Source organism: Gigantopelta aegis, chromosome 14 (genome assembly GCF_016097555.1).
Source record: "Gigantopelta aegis isolate Gae_Host chromosome 14, Gae_host_genome, whole genome shotgun sequence".
NCBI lineage: Eukaryota > Metazoa > Mollusca > Gastropoda > Neomphalida > Peltospiridae > Gigantopelta > Gigantopelta aegis.
In genome coordinates this window covers 14,284,869-14,305,855 of record NC_054712.1, presented here as the reverse complement: position 1 = coordinate 14,305,855, position 20,987 = coordinate 14,284,869, and the positions used below count along the sequence as shown (strand labels likewise).

Sequence of the window (20,987 nt, the reverse complement as noted above, 5' to 3'; positions counted from 1 at the left end):
GTGTGTAGTTTTCGCGGTCTCCGCATCATGGTATGCAGCTGGTGGTATGGCGTAATAATTATGAACACACTTTCTGATCTAACCTTGTCACAGATATATTCACCAGTAGCGGATCCAGAGCATCTTAAAGGGGATGATGGTACATCCATGTCAAAACGAGTCGGTGCTAACAAGATGTTATGTTTTGAAATTCTTAATTATATGAAACATTTGTAAACCAAACAAAAGTAACTATAATAGCTGAGGTTCCTCTAAGTACAGTGAAACTTGTGCAGGCCCGTTGGAACTGGGGCGGGGGAGAGGATGACGTGGTGTCTGTGCGCACCCCCACCCTCCCCTCCACACACACACACACACACACACACACACACACATATACACACACAAGGCTAAAATGTTGTTTTTCCTACACATTATAAATAAAGGTAAAACTGTGGCTTGTGCCGCCCTCTTCATTATAGGGGCTGAGACTCCCCATTATTTGTTGGCCATCCCCTCAACCCCAATTCGAGATATCGTTCTTACGGGCCTGCTGTGTTAAACAGCTATCAAAGCAGTATAATTAGTGGTTTGTTAACACAGGTGGTTGCTTAAAGGGACATTCCCGAGTGTGCTGCATTGTAAGATGTTTCAGACTAATAAAATATTTCTACGATTAAACTTACATATTGAATATATTTTCTTGTTTAGAATATCAGTGTCTGTATATTCAATGCGTTTCTGGTCGTCTTAATATTACTAAGAAGCCCAAACTGGATTTGGTCTTCAAATAATTTCGTACGTACGAAAAAACTATATTTTAGGAAATAAAATGAAACTTAACCTAGTACAAATATTAGAACGATCGGAAACACGTTTAATATACAGCCACTAATATTTTATGAAGAAAAATATATTTGCTATGTAATTACAATCGTTAGAAAGTCTCTGTTAGTCGATAATATCTTTAAAATTGCAGCAAACTCAGAAATGTCCCTTTAAAACAGGTCAGTTTTAACTATATTACATAATTTAGGAAATACATACAATTGCGGCCTGTTAACAGAGGTGACTGCATTATACAGATAGTCGCTAAAGCAAGTTTGACTGTAATAAGGGGAGATTCCCCCTAGGACCTTAACTGGACCTGCCGCTGTTCATATACTGTTTGTTTTAAAAGAAATTAACAAAACAGATGTGACTGCCAATTATCTACATTCTGCTGACCACTAGTGACATCTGCTGGACGAGTTGAGAAAACTTCCATATAAAGGACCAACAGTTTGAACGTTAACCACAAAACACTTCCACACTTTCACGGACCATTTCAAGTTCTACAGTGAACGTTTCCAGAAACAATAATAAGGTAAGTTGTGTATGGAATATAACTAAGCAATTTGTCACTACAGGCTATTAGATTTAAAACTGTAATCTCCAGAATGGTTTTAACATTTAAATATTTAGAATGAATCAGCCAGTTTCTTTTCGTCACAATTCGTTTTTTGCTTTATGACGGCTTTAAAGTGACCGACCCTATATTTTTTAAACACTAAGGCATAATTCTCACTATTAGAGCCGTTGTTGATAACTGAAATCATACTTTACTTAGAATTTATTGTTTAGATTGTCCATTTTCGTCCGCCTGAAGTGTTTCTGGTCATCCTGGTGTTTTTAATAGCATAAAATACATTTTCATATTTTTAAAAACGTCTGAGAAGTAACGGTTATGGAGTCGAGTTTTAGTCTATTTTTAAGGGTATTTCACCGTTTCAACGTCACAGAATCTTGTTCCTCTCATGTAACTTTATCCACTTGCGTTACAGGTGTGTAGATTAACTAAACTTAGTGTACATTTTTACGGGTTGAAACTAGGGTCTGTGACTTTAGGGTGTATACTACCAAATCAAATCCCATAGACGACAATAGTAACATATGTGGCTAAAACTCCTACCTGCAATGTATCAACCGACATAAACGCCACAGATGTAGATACTACCACCCCTCACACTTAAAGTGAATCAGAAAAAAATGGGGATCAAGCTGCTCGTTTCTGAGATAACGGGTAGCGTCTATGACTACCCTAGTTCCGCACAAAATTCGAGTACTTTTTTTTACAGGTACCCCATACATGTTTCAAGCACAAGGCTACTTGACACATTGGTACTAGATGAAATAAAATTGCTTTTTTTTTTAACCCAGATAAAACTATTATTTTTTACAACCAACACACTCACATTTATAACCAATCACAGGACTTGTGGTGTTCACTTCTCTATCAAAAGTTCGGTGCACCTCGAACTTTGACCCAGCCGGAAGTTATTTGGTCTAGTACTACCTATACTGATAACATACATTTTTCAAAAAGTGTCCAGCTATGTGTCTTTATGACAACCAGGATCTGGTGTATTCTGACATAAACTGACAACCTCACTCATACTGTTGTTTCTACAGTGCAACCTAATATAATGTACACCTCAAAAAACATATATATATTGCATATAGTTTTGTACAAATGCAATATGTCATATTAAACAACAAAATGTTTTAAAATAAAACTCCTGAAGATATTTACTTTCAGTTGGGTGTGTGTACTCAGGTATATATATAGAGACAACAAAGATAGTCAGAGTACCTCTACCCCTTTAAAGAATTCCATTAAAACACATGCACATGATTGACCCCTAGATTATGAAGACCTTTAACAGGCACATCAAAGAAATATCAGTATTAAAAAAATACACTGTCTGAGGAAGGAAACACAAACATGACTGTACCTGTATGAAGTAATGACTTAATGTCCTGAACATTAGTGTTGGGAGGAAATCCTGTATGCTGGGTGTGGGTGTCTTCAAGTTACCAGGTGTGGGAATTTCAAATCCATCGGCCATGCTGATTTTCATAATGAACCATGAAAACCATTGGCAGCCACCAATATTCCTGACTATATTTTATTTATAGCCTACTGTAGTTGGAGGTTTTAATAGTTGTGATATCTGGAATTATCATGCAGCTTTCACACATTTATTTTTGATTAATTACTGAAAAAAACTATTTTTAAATGACAAAATTACCCTAACATCTATTTTCTTGCATTATTTTCTAATCCGGATGAATACAATATGCATATTAGATGTATTCCTACAATCTGTAATCCAGCATTTTATTTAGCTAGTAACATTAGGTAATACAGCTTTAACAATAAAATAAATTATCAACTTAATCCAAGGCAGATAATCAAATCTGAAAAAATTGGTTCTGAATCTAGTATAAACTCAAAATGCTTTTCATGAGAGCTAACTAAGTGATTATTAAGAAAAAAAAATGATCTGGAGATCTAAGTATATGTTTAACAACCTTATTGTTATGTACAAATAAGAATAGAAGGCACAATAGTGACAAGAAATTTAATTATGTTTTTGGTAAAGTTTTTCTTCAAATTTACTTAAATTTGTTCATAAAACTACTATTTTGTCTAAAATATAACTTAGCATCCTATAAATATGTCAAAATGACAATAAAAATCAAGTTCTTTACAAATTTGAGTTTTCAGAATTTCATACATATAAAATTAACAATGTTAATGGAAACTAAAGACATTAACCCACTATTGGCACATGCTATTTTTAATATAAAAATAAATTGCTATTAAAATCTTAGTTCAGGTTGCCTATATATAATACCATATTTAAGAACAGTTGTATATGGCAAGTCAAATACCATGTAAAAAGAAATTATTGAAATCTTTACAGTATGAATTATAGGCCAAAACCAACTTTTCTTCAGTGCTAACTTTGATTCAAACTCCATTCAGAGCCATGTACAGAGATTATTGTCAAGGTCAAGGTCATTGTGAACTTGCATGGTCGAGTGATGGCTAATTAATCAACCAGTATAGTTTAATTAAATAAAATGACAAAATCATAATATTTTTTATTATGCACTGAATATGTGCTATAGGGTGTATACTACCAAATCAAATCCCATAGACGACAATAGTAACATATGTGGCTAAAACTCCTACCTGCAACGTATCAACCGACATAAACGCCACTGATATAAATACTACCACCCCTCACACTTAAAGTGAATCAGAAAAAAATGGGGGTCAAGCCGCTCGTTTCTGAGATAATGGGTAGCGTCTATGACTACCCTAGTTCCGCACAAAATTCGAGTACTTTTTTTTACAGGTACCCCATACATGTTTCAAGCACAAGGCTACTTGACACATTGGTACCAGATGAAATAAAATTGCTTTTTTTTTTAACCCAGATAAAACTATTATTTTTTACAACCAACACACTCACATTTATAACCAATCACAGGACTTGTGGTGTTCACTTCTCTATCAAAAGTTCGGTGCACCTCGAACTTTGACCCAGCCGCAAGTTATTTGGTCTAGTACTACCTATAATATGAGGCCTTAAAATTGTGTGTTTCCGGAAACATGCTGACAAAAATAGATAGGATGGGTCAGATTTAAAAACAATTGTAGTACCTTTACTCCAACGCGTCCAGAATAAACTGTTATATGTGTACCGTTATCACTTATATATTAATAACTTACACATTACTTATAATGTTTTGTTTAAATTATCAACTTTAGGAAGTTCGTTGTGTTTCTGGTCGTCTTGGCATTTCTAGTAAACCAAAATATATTTTAAATGAATAAGAAAGAATGAAAATAAGGTCCGCGGTTTAGTTTGGATTTTCTTTTTCTTTATCGGTAATGGGATTGTGTTTATTACGAGCCAAAGTTTAAAGTTTCTTTGTTTAGCGACACCACTAGAGCACATTGATCTATTAAATATCGGCTATTGGATGTCAAAAATATGGTAATTTTGACATATAGTCTTAGAGAGGAAACCCGCTACATGTTTCCATTAGTGGCAAGGGACCCTCTTTATGCACCATCACACTGACATAGTAGCACATACCACGGATTTTGATATACCAGTCGTGGTGCACTGTCTGGAAAGAGAAATAACCAAATGGGCCCACCGACGGGGATCGATCTCAAACCGATCGCGCATCAATCGAGCGCTGTACCCCTAGGCTACGTCCCGCCCCCTCTGATATTAAATTTACATTGATTTTGATTTCATGTTTTTATCTCTTTCAGATGAAATCTCTGGTGATCGTTTTGAGTCTTCTTATCTCGTGCACCCTCAGTTACAGAATCACTATAGAATGTGATGGTAAGTATTTAACCACAAAATTATTAATTAAAAATTATTAATATAAAGCTGTTTGCTTACCTGGCATTAACACTAAAGTCGTCTAAAACCCGTTAAAACTAAGTTACAGTTTCCGAATATGCAATATCTATAAAATAGTATACATGAACATAGGTTTGTCTTCTGGTAAAAGTGTTGTAAATATTACGAGTATCTTCAAATATCACTAAAACATAATTGGGCCTTTCTAACCTGTGTATGGTATTTCTGTCTAGAAAACATTTACTTGCTTAAAATATAATTTTTTACCATATCTAGTTCTGCAAAATTTATCTCTTAGTGTATTGCAAGCTGCAAATTTCTCTGGCACCCCATAGCCAAAACAATAATACCCCCCCCCCCCCCCCCATAACACTAATTATCTTGGAATAAAGTACATGAATATGATGTTGATGATCTGCTGAATAGTGTTAAATTGTCACACATCCTGGATATTCAGCAGAATGACTTTCTAAAAGTACTAACAAACCTTCAGGTATACTGAAACTGATGCGCGCCACATGTTCACGTAAAAAAAACACCTGTTGGACCAATATTAACATTGAGACAACCATGGACGTACCTGAAACCAGAAATGTATAAATATGAATATTCTAAGCAGGGAACTGTACGTTTCAACCTGAGGTACCGTACAATGTTTGTAGAGGGCCATGCACCAGTCCTTTAACGCTACCTTCCTGCTACCAAAGCGGAAGATGTACAGTTCAGTGGTAGAGTGCTCGTTTGATGTACGATACGTCTAAAGATCGATCTTCCTCAGCTGAGATATCATTTATGTTTTCCATATTCCAACCAGTCTTCCGCAAGTGATATAGCAAACCCCGTGGTATGTGATGCCCTGTCTCTGGGAAAATACAACAGACCCCTTGATACTATCTGGCCATACTATCAGCCATATTTAAAGGGGGTGGGTTCTTCTGTCATATGTCATAGTTACCATACGTCTACAAACCCAACACCCGTTTATTAAGCAATGTGCAGAAATATCAATAAACAAAACTCTTTTAACTCTTTTTTATCAGAAGATGGTCTGGGGCTGGGAGGTGATGATGGTCTTGGCCCTGGTATGGAAGGTGATATGTCTGATGCCGCCGACCTCTACGACGTCCTAGGAAGCAGTCACGATGACGATGGACTAGGTCTGCCTAAGGACGCTGATCTGTTGGGCTTGGTCGGAGGAGACGAAGATGGTGAGGATGATGAAGATATTGACGATTTGTCCGCATCGCTGAGGGAACTCGCTAAAGCTCTTCAAGAAAACAAGCAGACCGCTGAGGCTGAGGCTCTCAACAATGCTGCTGACGTCATTGACAAGCTGAGCGAGCAGATGAACAAGGAGGTGGAGGGTGAGTTGAAGAAGAGGGAGAGCGAGCTGGAGAAGGAGGCCGAGAAAGCGGCACAGAAAGAAGATAAAGAGGATAAGATGTTGGAAACTGAGCTGACTAATGAGGTGGACAAGGAAACACAGGAAGAGGCCAACGAACAGAAAGAGGAGAACAAAGGTTTGTTTGATTATTCACACGCGTTTATGAAACAGGACCCGTGCTTATGAAACTTTTAGGGTCCACACTCATCATCTAATGACGTCACACATACAATTTGTATGGCGTTGTCATGACATTAGTGTATCAGACCATATTAGTCTCGAGTGTCGAGTCTTGACTAGTTTTTTTAAGCACCAGGTCAGATGCTTAGTGGAAGGAATATATTAATTTTCAAGGCCTAAAGGACACCGGAACTGGGATTGGACCTATGTCTGGCGAATATGAAGCATCTTTACTCAATTTACCCACATTATTAATGAAAACAACAAAAAATCACCAAAATATTAATACATTGCAAACAAAGAGTCAACCTTTTTCTAGGTATGGTCGTGTTCCTCAAAACAACTGTTTCTTTTACACCTACGTATAATTACATAAACAAGTGTCTCTAAGACTATATGTCAAAATTGGCAAATGTTTGACATCCAATAGCCGATTATTAATAATCAATGTGCTCTAGTGGTGTCGTTAAACAAAACAAACTTTCCGTAACTCAGTTGGAATTAACGTGTTTAATCATTGTCCGGTTACTCGTATAAATATAGTAAACAGTAAATCATAGACTTCGTTATATCGAGATCTGAGAACGAGAACTCGTTATGTCAAAGGTCATGGTTTCACAAAAACTGGTTTAAACCTTTAAAACATTCTGAAAACACACAAGAAAACAAAGCAATTGTATTTGCTAACTAACTCACTGTCCTGGACAGACATCCCAGATAGCTGAGGTGTGTCCAGGACAGCGTGCTTGAAGTTTGATTTGTTTTTAATGTAGGTTTTTTTATATCTAATTAAAGTAATTTTCACAAAGAGTGATCATATACAGTTCTGATGTTAGTCATTACTGCTAAAGTTCAATCTAATTAAAATTAGCTTCACTATTACATGTGGATCTAACAGCAGCCCGTTGGAGCTCATGTCCAGTTGACCTTTCAATCGACCAATCAAAACGTTACTTGCAAAATCGTGCCAGTGATTTGAAAATAATTTGAAAACATTTGGGATTATGCCGAGGGTATACGAATTAATTCGGGTGAATTACGACGTATGCTGGAAACTAATTGCAATATAAAATTGTATATAAAATTCATTTCAAGACAAAAAACAAACAAAAACAAACCGTGATGGTATAGCCATAAAATCTGTTCATACTAGTATACAATCCAAATTTTATTACTGCACTTTTCCCCTGTTTTATCAATGTTGAAATAGACAAACAGGTTCGCCTATTGCATAAAATTTAATCGTCTCGCCCGATATTTTTAGAATTTGTATGCTCCCGAATAACGCTATAAAAGGCGAAGTGTAATTGGTCGATATTTAAATTGTTATTTCTAGATGAAATGTCACCTAGACATGGGAGTTCACGCAATGCTGTTAGATCTACTGGCTAGATTGTGCTAAAGTTGTAACAAATATGAAAAACCTAACACATAATTACCCAGAACTTGAATTTGTTCAATTTTGTTTTTCAGTCTTGGAACAACTTGATTCAACATCGCCTCTTCCATGAACAAACCAGTTTATAACATAAGCTGTACGATATCGACGGTGCTGAACTGAAAAACCATCTAACGGAAATTGTGTTAGAAACCCAGCACAACTTACATCGGGACGCCAACGAGTTTATATGTAAAGAAACTTCATCTGTGATGAAGAAATACTTTATATCACTGCAAATAAAAACTGTTACTAACTATTTAATCATTGTCATATTTAACATATTATATGGTTAGCTTGAAGAGGATATCTAGACAAGCTACACATTTGTTCTCTAAAGTGTATATCTGACCGAAAATACTCACATCTTTACACAGCGTACAGTTCAAAAGCTTTGCCAAGGTCTTTACGGCTATCAGTCCCGTTTAAGACTGTCGCTTTCTTTTATGAATGCCACTCACTTTTACGACTGTCGTTCCCATCTACGACTGTCGCTCCCATTTAAGATTTCCACTTTATTTTACAACTGCCACTCACTTTTTTGACTGTCGTTCACCTTTACGACTGTCACTCTAGTTTACGACTGTCACTCTCTTATAAGACTATCATTCCATTTACGACTGCCACTTCATTTTACGACTGTCACTTCAGTTTACGACTGCCACTCATCTTTACGACTGTCACTCCATCATTTGACGACTGTTACTCACCGTTATAACAGTAATTCCCCTTTTACGACTGTCACCTCCCTTTTACGACCGTCACTCCCCTTTGCGACAGTTAGTCCCCTTTACGGCTGCCACTCCCGGGGACAATACGTCCTTCCTACCTCGTATTTACGACTGCCACTCCCCTCTACGATTGTTATTCCCCTTTACGACGAAAACTAACCAGAATGATAAATGCTTCCTGTTGCGTCTTTAGAACTCTCACTCCAAGACCGGTTTGACAGACGTCAGCCTGCACGGACAGGAGTTCTCTGGACATTTTGCACTTGTATTGTATATCATATATAAAATGACTAAATTATTTCATTAGTAGGAAGTAGCCATTATCGTACATCTTTTTTGTAAAGGAACTAATTATAGTACCGTGGTGCATCAGTGATTTGAGGCCCAGGTGATCGTAGAAATGATTCTCTATATTAATGAGATTTCTACAAATGTAAATTAATAAAACATTATAACACGCGAATGCTTTGAGAAAAAAGAAGAACTACTTTACGGTTATATGGTGTCGAACATATACGTATGCGATTTATAGAAATGAAATTAATAAGAAATTTTATCCAGCAACCACCACTTCTATTGACAAAATATGATGACGGATAAAATAAAGTCATATCCTGCTGCTAGCACACGCATTACAAAATCGCTCGTTTGACCTGGCAGACGGCAGAAAACTGCATATATTTTGCCCTATGCTATTTCAGCGAAGTCGATACTGGCGACATCGTTACAGTCTCATATGTGGAATCTGTGTCACTGTAATGGTTTTTTTGAAAATTTGTGTCTGGACAAAATTTGGGGGAAATGTAACGGTAATTAAAGGTAGGAAACTAATTTATTGTAGTTATTAACAATTTGGTTCGGATTTTAGACCGACCGTGCATCAGGCAAGTGCTTTACCTTTGGAATAAGTCCTGCCCCTGCATGCTTTAATGTCTGCAATGGACACGCCATGGAACACATTTGCGAAATATATTCTAGATGAATGTAGACTGACACGGATAACGAAAATATCCGTTTTTTTGTGTCCTAATTTATGTAAATAAAGATATAAATATTGTTATGACTCACTCCCCGCCATTCGACTAGATAGCGTGCCCCTCACCCCTAACCGACAGATATGGTTCATACGGACTGCATTCAATCTAATTAAAATTAGCTCCACTATTACATGTGGATCTAAAGACAGCCAGTTGGAGCTCACGTCCACCAATCAAAACCTTACTTGCAGAATCCTGCCAGTGATTTAAAAATAATTTGAAAACATTCCGAATTATCCTGAGGGTATACGACATGTTTCGTGTGAATTACGAATGCCTTAAAACATGTTTTATTTTATAAAATAAATAATTTGTAATGTATAACTGAAGACTGATTTAGTTTTTTTTTATTTTATAAATAAATAAATAATTTTTAATGTAATATTGAAGACTGATAACCCACCCCGTATGTATTTGTATGGTTCGCTGTTCTGCGGCCACTAAAATAGACTCGCCCGATATTTTTAGAATTTGTATGCTCCCAAATAACGTTATAAAAGGCGAAGTGTGATTGGTCAATATTTAAATTATGGTCGGTGGCGCAGTGGTTAAGCCATCGGACTACAGGCTGGTAGGTACAGGGTTCGCAGCCCGGTACCGGCTCCAACCCAGAGCGAGTTCTTAAGGGCTCAATGGGTAGGTGTAAGGCCACTACACCCTCTTCTCTCTCACTAACCACTAACAAACTAACAACTAACCCACTGTCCTGGACAGGCAGCCCAGATAGCTGAAGTGTGTGCCCAGGACAGCGTGCTTGAACCTTAATTGGATATAAGCACGAAAATAAGTTGAAATCAATCAATTAAATTATTATTTACAGACGAAATGTTACCTGGACATTGGGGACTACGCAGTGTTGTTATTTTTAAATCACTGGCAGGATTCTGCAAGTAAGGTTTTGATTGGTGGACATGAGCTCCAACTGGCTGTCTTTAGATCCACATATAATAGTGGAGCTAATTTTAATTAGATTGGGACTGCATTATACGTGGATGTGTACATGTCAGTGAACCTATAATAAATGTCCTGATGGACGAGTAGGTTGATGTTCTTAAGAATCAAGAAAGTCATAAATGAATTTAAAAGACATGTTATTTCCTAATTGTGCTCACGACATTAATAGATGCCAAATTCTTATCATTGGATCACAATACTCCCCCAAAAATTATTTGCATGACAAGAATCCTATGATAATTATTTGTACAGAAAGATTTCGTATTCTCCAAGAGTCTGATGTTACAGAGTGTGTTTGGGTGTGAACGTACCTCATACAAGTTGAGACACATCAACAATGGCTGGCATGGGAGTGTACGTAGTGCCAGACGCTTGAGACATTCCGAGATCTTCTCCAAGGATGAGAAGGACGCCCTCGTCCGACACTGGCTCAAGAAAAGTATCTCTTGCAGAATAATAATTATGTTAATCCACCATTTATTCTGACTGGTGACCCACCCTAACCTCTGGTGCATTCTAAATGATTGGTTGCTGAAATCCCACCATAATCTAGAATCTCGTCCCTTAATTACAGATTGATGCAAATCGCCACCCTAACCTCTGGTGCATTCTGAATGATTGGCTGCTGAAACCCCACCATAATCTAGAATCTCTTCCCTTAATTACAGGTTGATGCAAATAATTTTGTATCAGTCCAGCAAGCACTCATAATCGGGGAAATAAAAATAATTTATGTATCTGTCTGTCTGTCTGTATGTCTGTCTATATCCATATATCTATATATATAAGGCTTTAGGTCTGTATCTTGAAGACACGCGGGGCGGGATTTAGTTCAGTCGATTGAGTGCTCGCCTGACGTTCTTACGTCGATGAATTCATTCAACTGATCAGGTTTTTCTCGTTCCAAACTAGTGCACCACAACTGGTCAAAGGTTGTGGTATGTGCGTTCCTGTCTGTGGGGAAGTGCATATAAAAGATCCCTTTCTGCTAATGGAAACATGTAGCGGGTTTTCTCTGATGATATCCAATAGCCGATGATTAATTGATCAATATGCTCTAGTGGTGTCTTTAAACAAAACAAACTTTAACTTTTGAAGATACACGCACGCACGCTCACACGCACACACACACGTTTAGTTCATGTTTGTAATTTAGTTATGATGTAGACATTTGAACTTGCTCACTGACTATCATATCTCAGTGTCCTCTCATGGTTCACTCCCTCCTATGTCCCTCTTTTGTTTGCATCTTTTTTTCTTTTTTCAGTTCTTTAGTTTCATTTCAACGTCGACCTGTTTTTCTAATTCACATTTTCTCATAATCAGATGAAACCCGCAGTGTAACCTCCAGAATCTCAACTGAATAAGACTGTAATTATGTGTTTAGTTTTGCTAATGGTTCGAATATACTTTTGCATGAACACAGTACTAGATGCAAATTTAGTCTTGGAGTAATTTTACTGATATGAACAAATCTGTTCGCATGATATGTATAGTCACATGAGTAAATTTACGTATGTGAATAAATATACTTACATGGGTAAACTGGTGCATGCGTTTGGACATTTAGAGATTGCACTCAAAAGTATCGATTCGTGAATTGTTGTTTCATGAATCTGCACTTCCTTGTACATTTTACACTGCATAATTTTTCAAGTGCTCATTTCTTATACGGTCTTCGCTGGATGGTTGGGTTAGCAGTCAAGTGGAAGGCGTCACAGTCTGTATGGCCTTATACTTGGTGCACTGATGATTGCTGGATTAAGATATCCACTGCAGATCAGCTTTCCAAAGAACTCCATGGATCTACCACCCAGTTAGCTCAAGCTTTTCGAATTGGTCACCAGCTGAGGGTTTACATATCAGGTATCTACCAAATCTGTATACATTCATGGTCAGATCATCTCAGCATGTTTAGAGGACACGATGGAACACATTGAAGTCACTAACTTTGATTTTTCTGGGACGGACGGCTCAGATGAATGGGTACAATCTGAATAGATCAGTTGCAGGCCTGCGTGTTAAGGTTCTGGTGGGTGCCTCAGTCCGTAAAGTTGTGGAGTTCACTGATGGAGTGTGTCAAATAGTGGATGCTGATCACCTCGGAGTGTCGTCTGCTGGTCACATGGCCACTGAAATTATCTACCATGCCAACATCCAGTTCGGAGAGAATTACAACAGCACCTTTACAGCTGCATCGTTTAACTCTTGTCAGAGATCATAACAACAGATGGTGACTTTAACAAGTATCTAATTCTATTAAAAAATAATTATAATTTAAAGAACATTAATGTTAGTGAGTTTGAAAAACAATTTTGCGCTAGATATCTCGATATCACGCGTCACTGAAGAAAAATAAACAGTTATAAACCTCTATGTATATGATATAGTTAAAAACCGATCATACTTTTAAAGGGACATTCCCGAGTTTGCTCCAATGTTTAAGATGTTATCGATGAACAGAGACTTTTTAACGATTGTAATTACATATCAAATATATTTATCTGCATACAATATAAGTGGCTGTATACTAAACGTGTTTCTGATCATTTTAATATTTATACTAGGTTAAATTTATTTTATTTGCTAAAATATTATTTCTTCGTACGTACGAAATTATTTAAAGACAAAATCCAGTTTGGGCTTCTTACAGATATTAACACGACCAGAAACATATTGAATATCCAGACACTCATATTCTAAACAAGAAAACATATTTAATATGTATATTTAATCGTAGAAATATTTTATCAGTCGGAAACATCTTACAATGCAGCAAACTCAGGGATGTCCCTTTAAAACGTAGAGTTTTTTTCAAAATGGACAATGTATGGAATAGTGCTTTTTTAAGAGTTTTATCTGTACTTTGACAAAGAGGATCAAGAACTTTGCGTGTCCAGTTTTCAAATTGTTTGTAGACATACTGGGAGACTGCAGAACTGCTTGTTAGGTACAACTGAAGACATTCGCTATGATTAAAAAATGTTTAACAATCTCTAATGGCGTCACACACATACAATTTGTATGACGTTGTCATAACATTAGTGTCTCAGACCATATTACAGTTAGGAATCAGCTCTAATATTTATAATTTTTGGCCATCTAAATTAAGGTATTCTATTTTAGTATAACGTCCAAATTGTTCCTATTAATTAAATACCTTGTATCCGATGCTCAGCCACTGGCTTTGCCCGAGACTGGACGTGGGATGGACGTGCCTGAACATAACAGTAACAGTAATTCGTTAGAAGTACGAACATAAGTATATATGAAGTACGAAAATAAGTATATATGAAGTACTCATCAAACTTGTAATATTAAATTGATCAGTGTATTGTCATATTTGATGGAAATTCTTAGTTTTAAACTAGGACCCCACACAGTAGACCAGTTTCCAGTCACCGTCAAAGAAGTGAAGCCACCTCCTCGTGTGACCAAGGATCAGGACATATTATTTACTATAATCACAATTAAAGTCGCTTTGCTTGCTGAGCTCAATGACTATTTCAAAACAAAAGCAGATGATGATAGACGGATTGCTTCTACTGCACTAGATTATGCAAACAAACTATTAATTACATGTAAATGATATGATTATAATTGTTTCTGTCCATAAGATCATCAGATGAAAAAAGCAAACACTAGTGGGCTTTTCTACATTTCATTTAATAAAAGATCTCTGAAAGATATATCGGAATTCCAGAAACAGAAAGATTTATTCACTTCCAATCGAAGGAATCCAACAACAGTTCAATTTCACAAGTACCAAACAATGAAAGGTTACCACTGAGTGATCTATTAGAACTTCTGCAATCAGGCTTCAAGAATAATTGGTTCATGTTCGAGATTCAAACCACAGGCATTCACAGTAATGCCTGACAGTGTTGTCGCACATTACATCAGTCAATTGCAGTAATTTTAAAATTACATATTATGTTTAAAGGTTGTCAACTATTGGTCTATTTTTATTAACTTATGTAACATATATATATTATTTTACCAAAATCCATTTTACTGTGTAATATGTTTCTTTTCTGCACTGTTTTAAAGTTTGTTGTAATTATAACGATTTACGGATGACATTAAAAATGTGTCCTTTCCTGAACAAAGTGGTTTCGGGTTCATGCTTGTAATGAATACTTGCCAAATCGGCTCCAGCTTGATATGACCAATAATAAACATTGGTTAAAACAACCATCATGAAATATTTCCGGATGGCTCTAATGAAAATGGGCCTAAGAATGTTTTGTGAAAACAGTCACAGAAATCAGATCCCCCCCCCCCCCCCCCCCAAAGAAAAAACAACAAAACCCCCAAAAAGAAAACAAAAATAAATAAATAAAAAAGAAAGAAAAGAAAAAAAAGAAGAAGAAAAAAAGCACTAGCCATAACCAAAACAGGGTGAGTAGGTGGTGGTATAGTGAGGTATTGCTTTCATGTACCGTATATCATTCATGTACTTTTTTTTCACAGGCTGAATATTACATGTACCATACCTAGCCTTTGACATACTGGTACAAGAGTTGGAATATTCCATAGGTTGAACATAATCTAAATCGTAGAAAATCACTGAAGTTTTAAACTTTAAATTACAGTTAAAACAATTCCTGTTTTTATCATGTCTTCTAATTGAATTGACTGATTCTACTCTTATTTTCCATCAACATCACCTAATGAATGATAGGGTTTATTTTTCTTATCTCATTATTTATTATTATAACACAAACAAAAATACCATTAATAATGTTAAGAGTAGTCCATTTACTGGGGAGGGGGGTCTTGGTGTTTTACTTTTTGTTTTTATTTTACTGTGGTGGGATGGGGGTCCGGCTCGTTCGACTTTCTTGTTGACCAAGTGTTGTTGTGACTTGTTGTAATCGAAAAGAGTAGCCCATGAAGTGGGGACAGCGGCTTTCCTCTCTCAATATCTGTGTGGTCCTTAACCATATGTCTGACGCCATACACCGAAAATAAAATGTGATGAGTGCGTCATTAAATAAAACATTTCTTTCTTTCATTTTGTAAAATAGCATAATAGTGACGCTTTTGTGCGGTGCAAGATTCATTATTGTAACAGGATAAACGCATGATATTCTGTCATTTTCTTTTTCATTTCGTAACAAAAATCGATCGTCTGCTATAACTAGGCTAGCCTGCTTGCATTTGGTACAAACGTTTTTTATTTATTAAGTAATCAGTTGTGTCTTATAATTCAATGTTTACTCATCTTTTACATTAGTGTCCTTCATGTAACCTGCTAAAGACCACCGCAGACCTTTGCAACAAGGTGCAATCTTTGATGCATGCAACAAAAATCGTACATCGGTGCATCGTGTGCGCTAGCCTGCAATGCAATTTTTATTGCATGCAACTGAAATTGCTCCGATCAGACATGTTTGATTTTATTGAATGTAATTGCATCTAATTGCAGACTGTCGCAAACGTATGCAACAAAACGTTGACGCAACAATTTAAACTGCCAATGAAAGAATAGATAGTGATCACATGACTCGAAATGCAGCCTCCAGCAGCATGTGGTCTACAAAAAAGTGGATGAATTAGTGGTAATGTGGCAGACAATGCCATGCCGTTTTGACACAGCATCCCCTGAATACAGCAACAAGGCTAAACGGGAGATGCGTCTTGCAGAGATCGAAATGGAAATGTTTTATTTAACGACGCACTCAACACAGTTTAATTACGTTTATATGGCGACAGACATATGGTTATGGACCACACAGATATTTAAAGAGGAAACCCGCTGTCGCTACTTCATGGGCTATTCTTTTCGAATAGCAGCAAGGGATCTTTTATATGCACCATCCCACAGACAGGATAGCACATACCACGGCATTTGATTTACCAGTCGTGTTGCACTGGCTGTGACGAGAAATAGCCCAATGGGCCCACCGACGGGGATCGATCCCAGACCGAGCGAGCGCTGTACCACTGAGCTACGTTACGCCCCCTGCAGAGATGGAATCTGCGCTTGGAACACCAGGTATGTTTATACAGGTTTTCTACACAAATTGTGTGCTGATATCCTAAAGGACCAAAAAGCGTGAGGGACGAATTCAGTGCTAATTTACGTTAATTTAGTCTTCGTCATAACAACTCTGTTGTAGAACATGTCTCGATTGCCACCGTCAAAACAAAGACGGCAAAACCCCCGCCATTTTGCCTGTCACGTGACCACTGCTAGACTAAACTTGCTGGTAAGAATAAACAATAAGCAAAATAAGCAAAAAGCTTGTTCATTTTTGGTTCACAATTTATGACTATCTCCGAATACAATCCCACATAACAAAAAAATGTACAAAAGTTTAAATTCCATAAGCATTTTAAAATCAAAAAACATTTTCACCACAAAATTGCATTTTATTTTTGTTCTTTTTTCTTTTGCAACCTTTCCCGTGAAAACTATAAAGATCCCTCTGAGAGATAAATTAAATGACATCACAAGCTACTTTCAAATGTGTTACACTAGGTAGAATAACGTAGGATAACATTTTCGTTTTTCCTGCCAATCTCGTTCCAGCCAGTGCACCATGACTGGTATATCAAATACCGTGGTATGTGCTATCGTGTAGGTGGGATGGTGAGTATAAAAGATCTCTTGCTGCTAATCGAACAGTGTAGCGTGTTCTCTCTCTTAAAATATATACCAACATTACCAAATATTTGACATCCAATAGCCGATGATTAATACATCAATGTGCTCTAGTGGTGTCGTTAAACAAAACAATCTTTTCCTGCTAAAATGGACGATCGCTTGGAATTCATAAGGATTAAATTTTCCGATATACTTTAGCATTTTAGTAATTTTCTGCGAATTTGCATTATCATAGGAAGACTAGAAGTGACTAACAGACAAACAGACTTTGTCAACGATTTGGCCACCTTTAGAATTGCGATTTAAATAGTGTAATTATATATAAATAAATATTAACTGCACTGAATATAAAATGCAAATACGCTTTGTGATTTAAAAGGCTTTCAAATAAATAATGTAGGAAATAAAAACCTCTTGTTCCGATTATAAACAATGTAATAGAGATAAAAACATCCGTCAACCAGAAATCCTCACGAAGCCGGATCTTCCGAGTGAATTGGATTCGGGAATTTGAAAGGGGAAGAGAAAACAACAGACTTTTCTTTCTCTTTCTTTTTTTAAACCATAACTAGACGAACCATCAGGCTTTGTTTTTGTTTTTTTGTTTTTTTAAAACAACATTTCAGTTAGACCTGTTCAAACCGACACGTCTATGAATTATTATACTTCACAATTACCCTCTCTCTTTCTCTGCTTTTGGACTCCAAAGAAAGACATTTCATTAGGCTGTTTACCACCCCGTCCATATTGAATCAAGTTTTAGTATAGGCTAATGCCTATTGCGCGCCTGTCACATGTTAGTTACATAGCTACACATCACATATATACATGGATGTATAAATGCTGTAATAAAGCTGAACTGTTCATGCCAGACTATACTGTAGAAATGGTATACCGTCAAGACAAATGAATTAAAGGAACATTGCAAAAAAGTGATTTATTTTTTATCCATTATTCTTCATGTCAGGAATTATGCGAACACATACGCACAAAGACACACACACGCACACACACAAACACACACGCACACATACACACACACGCACACACACACACAAACGCATACATACACACACATACACACACTATATACACACACACACACACACACAGACACATACATACACACACTATATACACACAGACACATACACACATACACACACATATACACACACACATATACACACACACATACACACACACACACACACATATACACACAGACACACACACAGACACACACGGACACACGCGCGCACACACACACACGCACGCACACACACACGCACACGCACACATACACACGCACGCACGCACGCACACACATGAAACATATGCCTCTGAAACAATCCTAGTCCTGATGTAGAGTTGAATTGTGTCAGCAACAATAGGTGACAGCCTATTTTCTAATCTGGGTAGGGGTGGCTTTGGTGCACATCTCGACGATCTGATTTGATTTTCTCACCAATATCTCTGAAGACTTGTTGTTAATATCATATCATATGATGTAAACTTTTTATTATGCTGTTCAGTTAGTTCAATATGGAAATGGAGGGTGTTTTTCAAGATGGCCGCCACTGATCAATATGACTCCCAAATGTCATTATATTTTACATTTTAAAGTATTTCTGATAACAACTGCCACATTTAGAACATTGTTTGGTTTATACTTATGTAATGTATATGTTGGATTTTATTTCAAAAGACGTTTTTTTATGTGTTAACAGTGACAATAGACGATGGGCTATTTTTTAATAGTGTATGGGGTGGGGTGGTTTTGGTGCAAATCTCAACGATTTGATTTGATTTTATCGGCTCGTACAACCAATACCCCCAAGAATTGTTGTTAACAACAAGCCCACATGCAAAAAGCTTTTATGCTAGTCTTCAGCTAGTTCAATCTGGATATGGATTGTTTTCAAGATGGCTGCCATTCATCAACATATGTCATTTTATTTTATATTCTTATTGGTAATAACTGTCACATTAAAAATATTTATGCAATTGGAAACGTATTTCATGTTTTCAAAATATCAACCTTTTAGTTTATAACCGTGAAATGTGGAAAAGTTACATTTTAAAAGAGAGGGTTGATTAAAAAAAGTTTAAAAATAAAAGGTTAACCCTATTACTTCTCAGCATAATAAATCACTTCTTTTATCAATATTTCCTACTGAATGGAAAAGTGCTCATCTAAAACCATTAGCCAAAAAAGGTGAGAAGCTGTCCTACAAATTATAGACGAATTTCATTAATTAGTTGTGTCAGAAAGGATTTGAAAAGAATTGTATTTAAGCACCTGTATAATTTTTTTTATATATTCAACAATCTCTTTTATAAATTTCAGTGTGCTTACCGTCCACATCATAGCGCCGTATATCAATTAATAGAATTGAACACCAAGATATGTTAATCTCTTGATAATAGGGAGTATTTTTGTGCTGTTTTCTGTGGCATGTCCAAAGCTTTCGAAAGGGTATGGCACAAAAACTTGATTTATAAACTAGAACATTACAGTATTACTGGACATCTACTTCAATGTATAAGAAATTATGTATCAAAAAGAACACAGAGAGTTTTTATTAATGGTTCTTTATCCAAGTATGGTACACTATCGACCGGAATATCCCAAGGCTCAGTACTCAGTCCATTTCCCTTTTTAGTACACGTCAATGATATTGCTGATGAACTTAACTGTGTAACCAGATTATTTGCAGATGGCACTAGTTTAACGGCAGTATCAAATGACATAACACTTATTGAATCTAATCGTAATGAAAATTTACAGAAACTGAACAAATGGTCAAAGCAATGGTTAGTCACTTTGAACCCTGATATAACATAGTATTATTATTTTTAAATAAAATCAATTCATCGAAAGTAAACAATTTGTATTTTGATAGCATCCCTATTAATATAACACAAACACATAAGTATGTAGGTTTAACTTTCACAAATGTTGGAAAATGGACAAATCACATTCAAAATATATGTAAATCAGCTTCAACTATGATTTCTGTTCTAAGGAAATACAAATACTCTTTGGATCGACAAATACTGATGCAAATATACACAACTTGTATTCGACCAGTACTTGAATATGCATCTGAAGTTTGGGATGGGTGCTCAGTAATAGATTCTGAAAATGTAGAAAAGGTTCAATGTGAAGCAGCAAGGATAATAACCGGTCTACCACTGCTTGCATCTGGAAACGCATTATATTTAAAAACAGGGTTGGCTACACTACCTGAACACCGAAAGGCCAAACAATTATGTACTATGTTCAAAATAATGAATGGTATGGCTCCTGACTTCTTAGTCAACAGCGTACCATCTAGGGTTGAACAACGTGTCCACTATAGTCTGAGGAACCAAACCGATATATCTATTCCTTTTACTAGAACAAATGTGTTAAAAATGTCATTTATATATTCAACAATTGATCTTTGGAA

General features: G+C 36.4%; 1 long non-coding RNA gene across 1 annotated transcript; it reads left to right on the top strand.

The window, feature by feature from the left end:
- Window positions 1-6,548: 6,548 nt before the first annotated feature.
- LOC121388213 lies at window positions 6,549-8,461 on the top strand. The gene is made up of 2 exons (XR_005959950.1): window positions 6,549-6,715; window positions 8,233-8,461. It is a non-coding gene; the product is annotated as an uncharacterized LOC121388213 (long non-coding RNA).
- The last annotated feature ends 12,526 nt before the right edge of the window (window positions 8,462-20,987 follow it).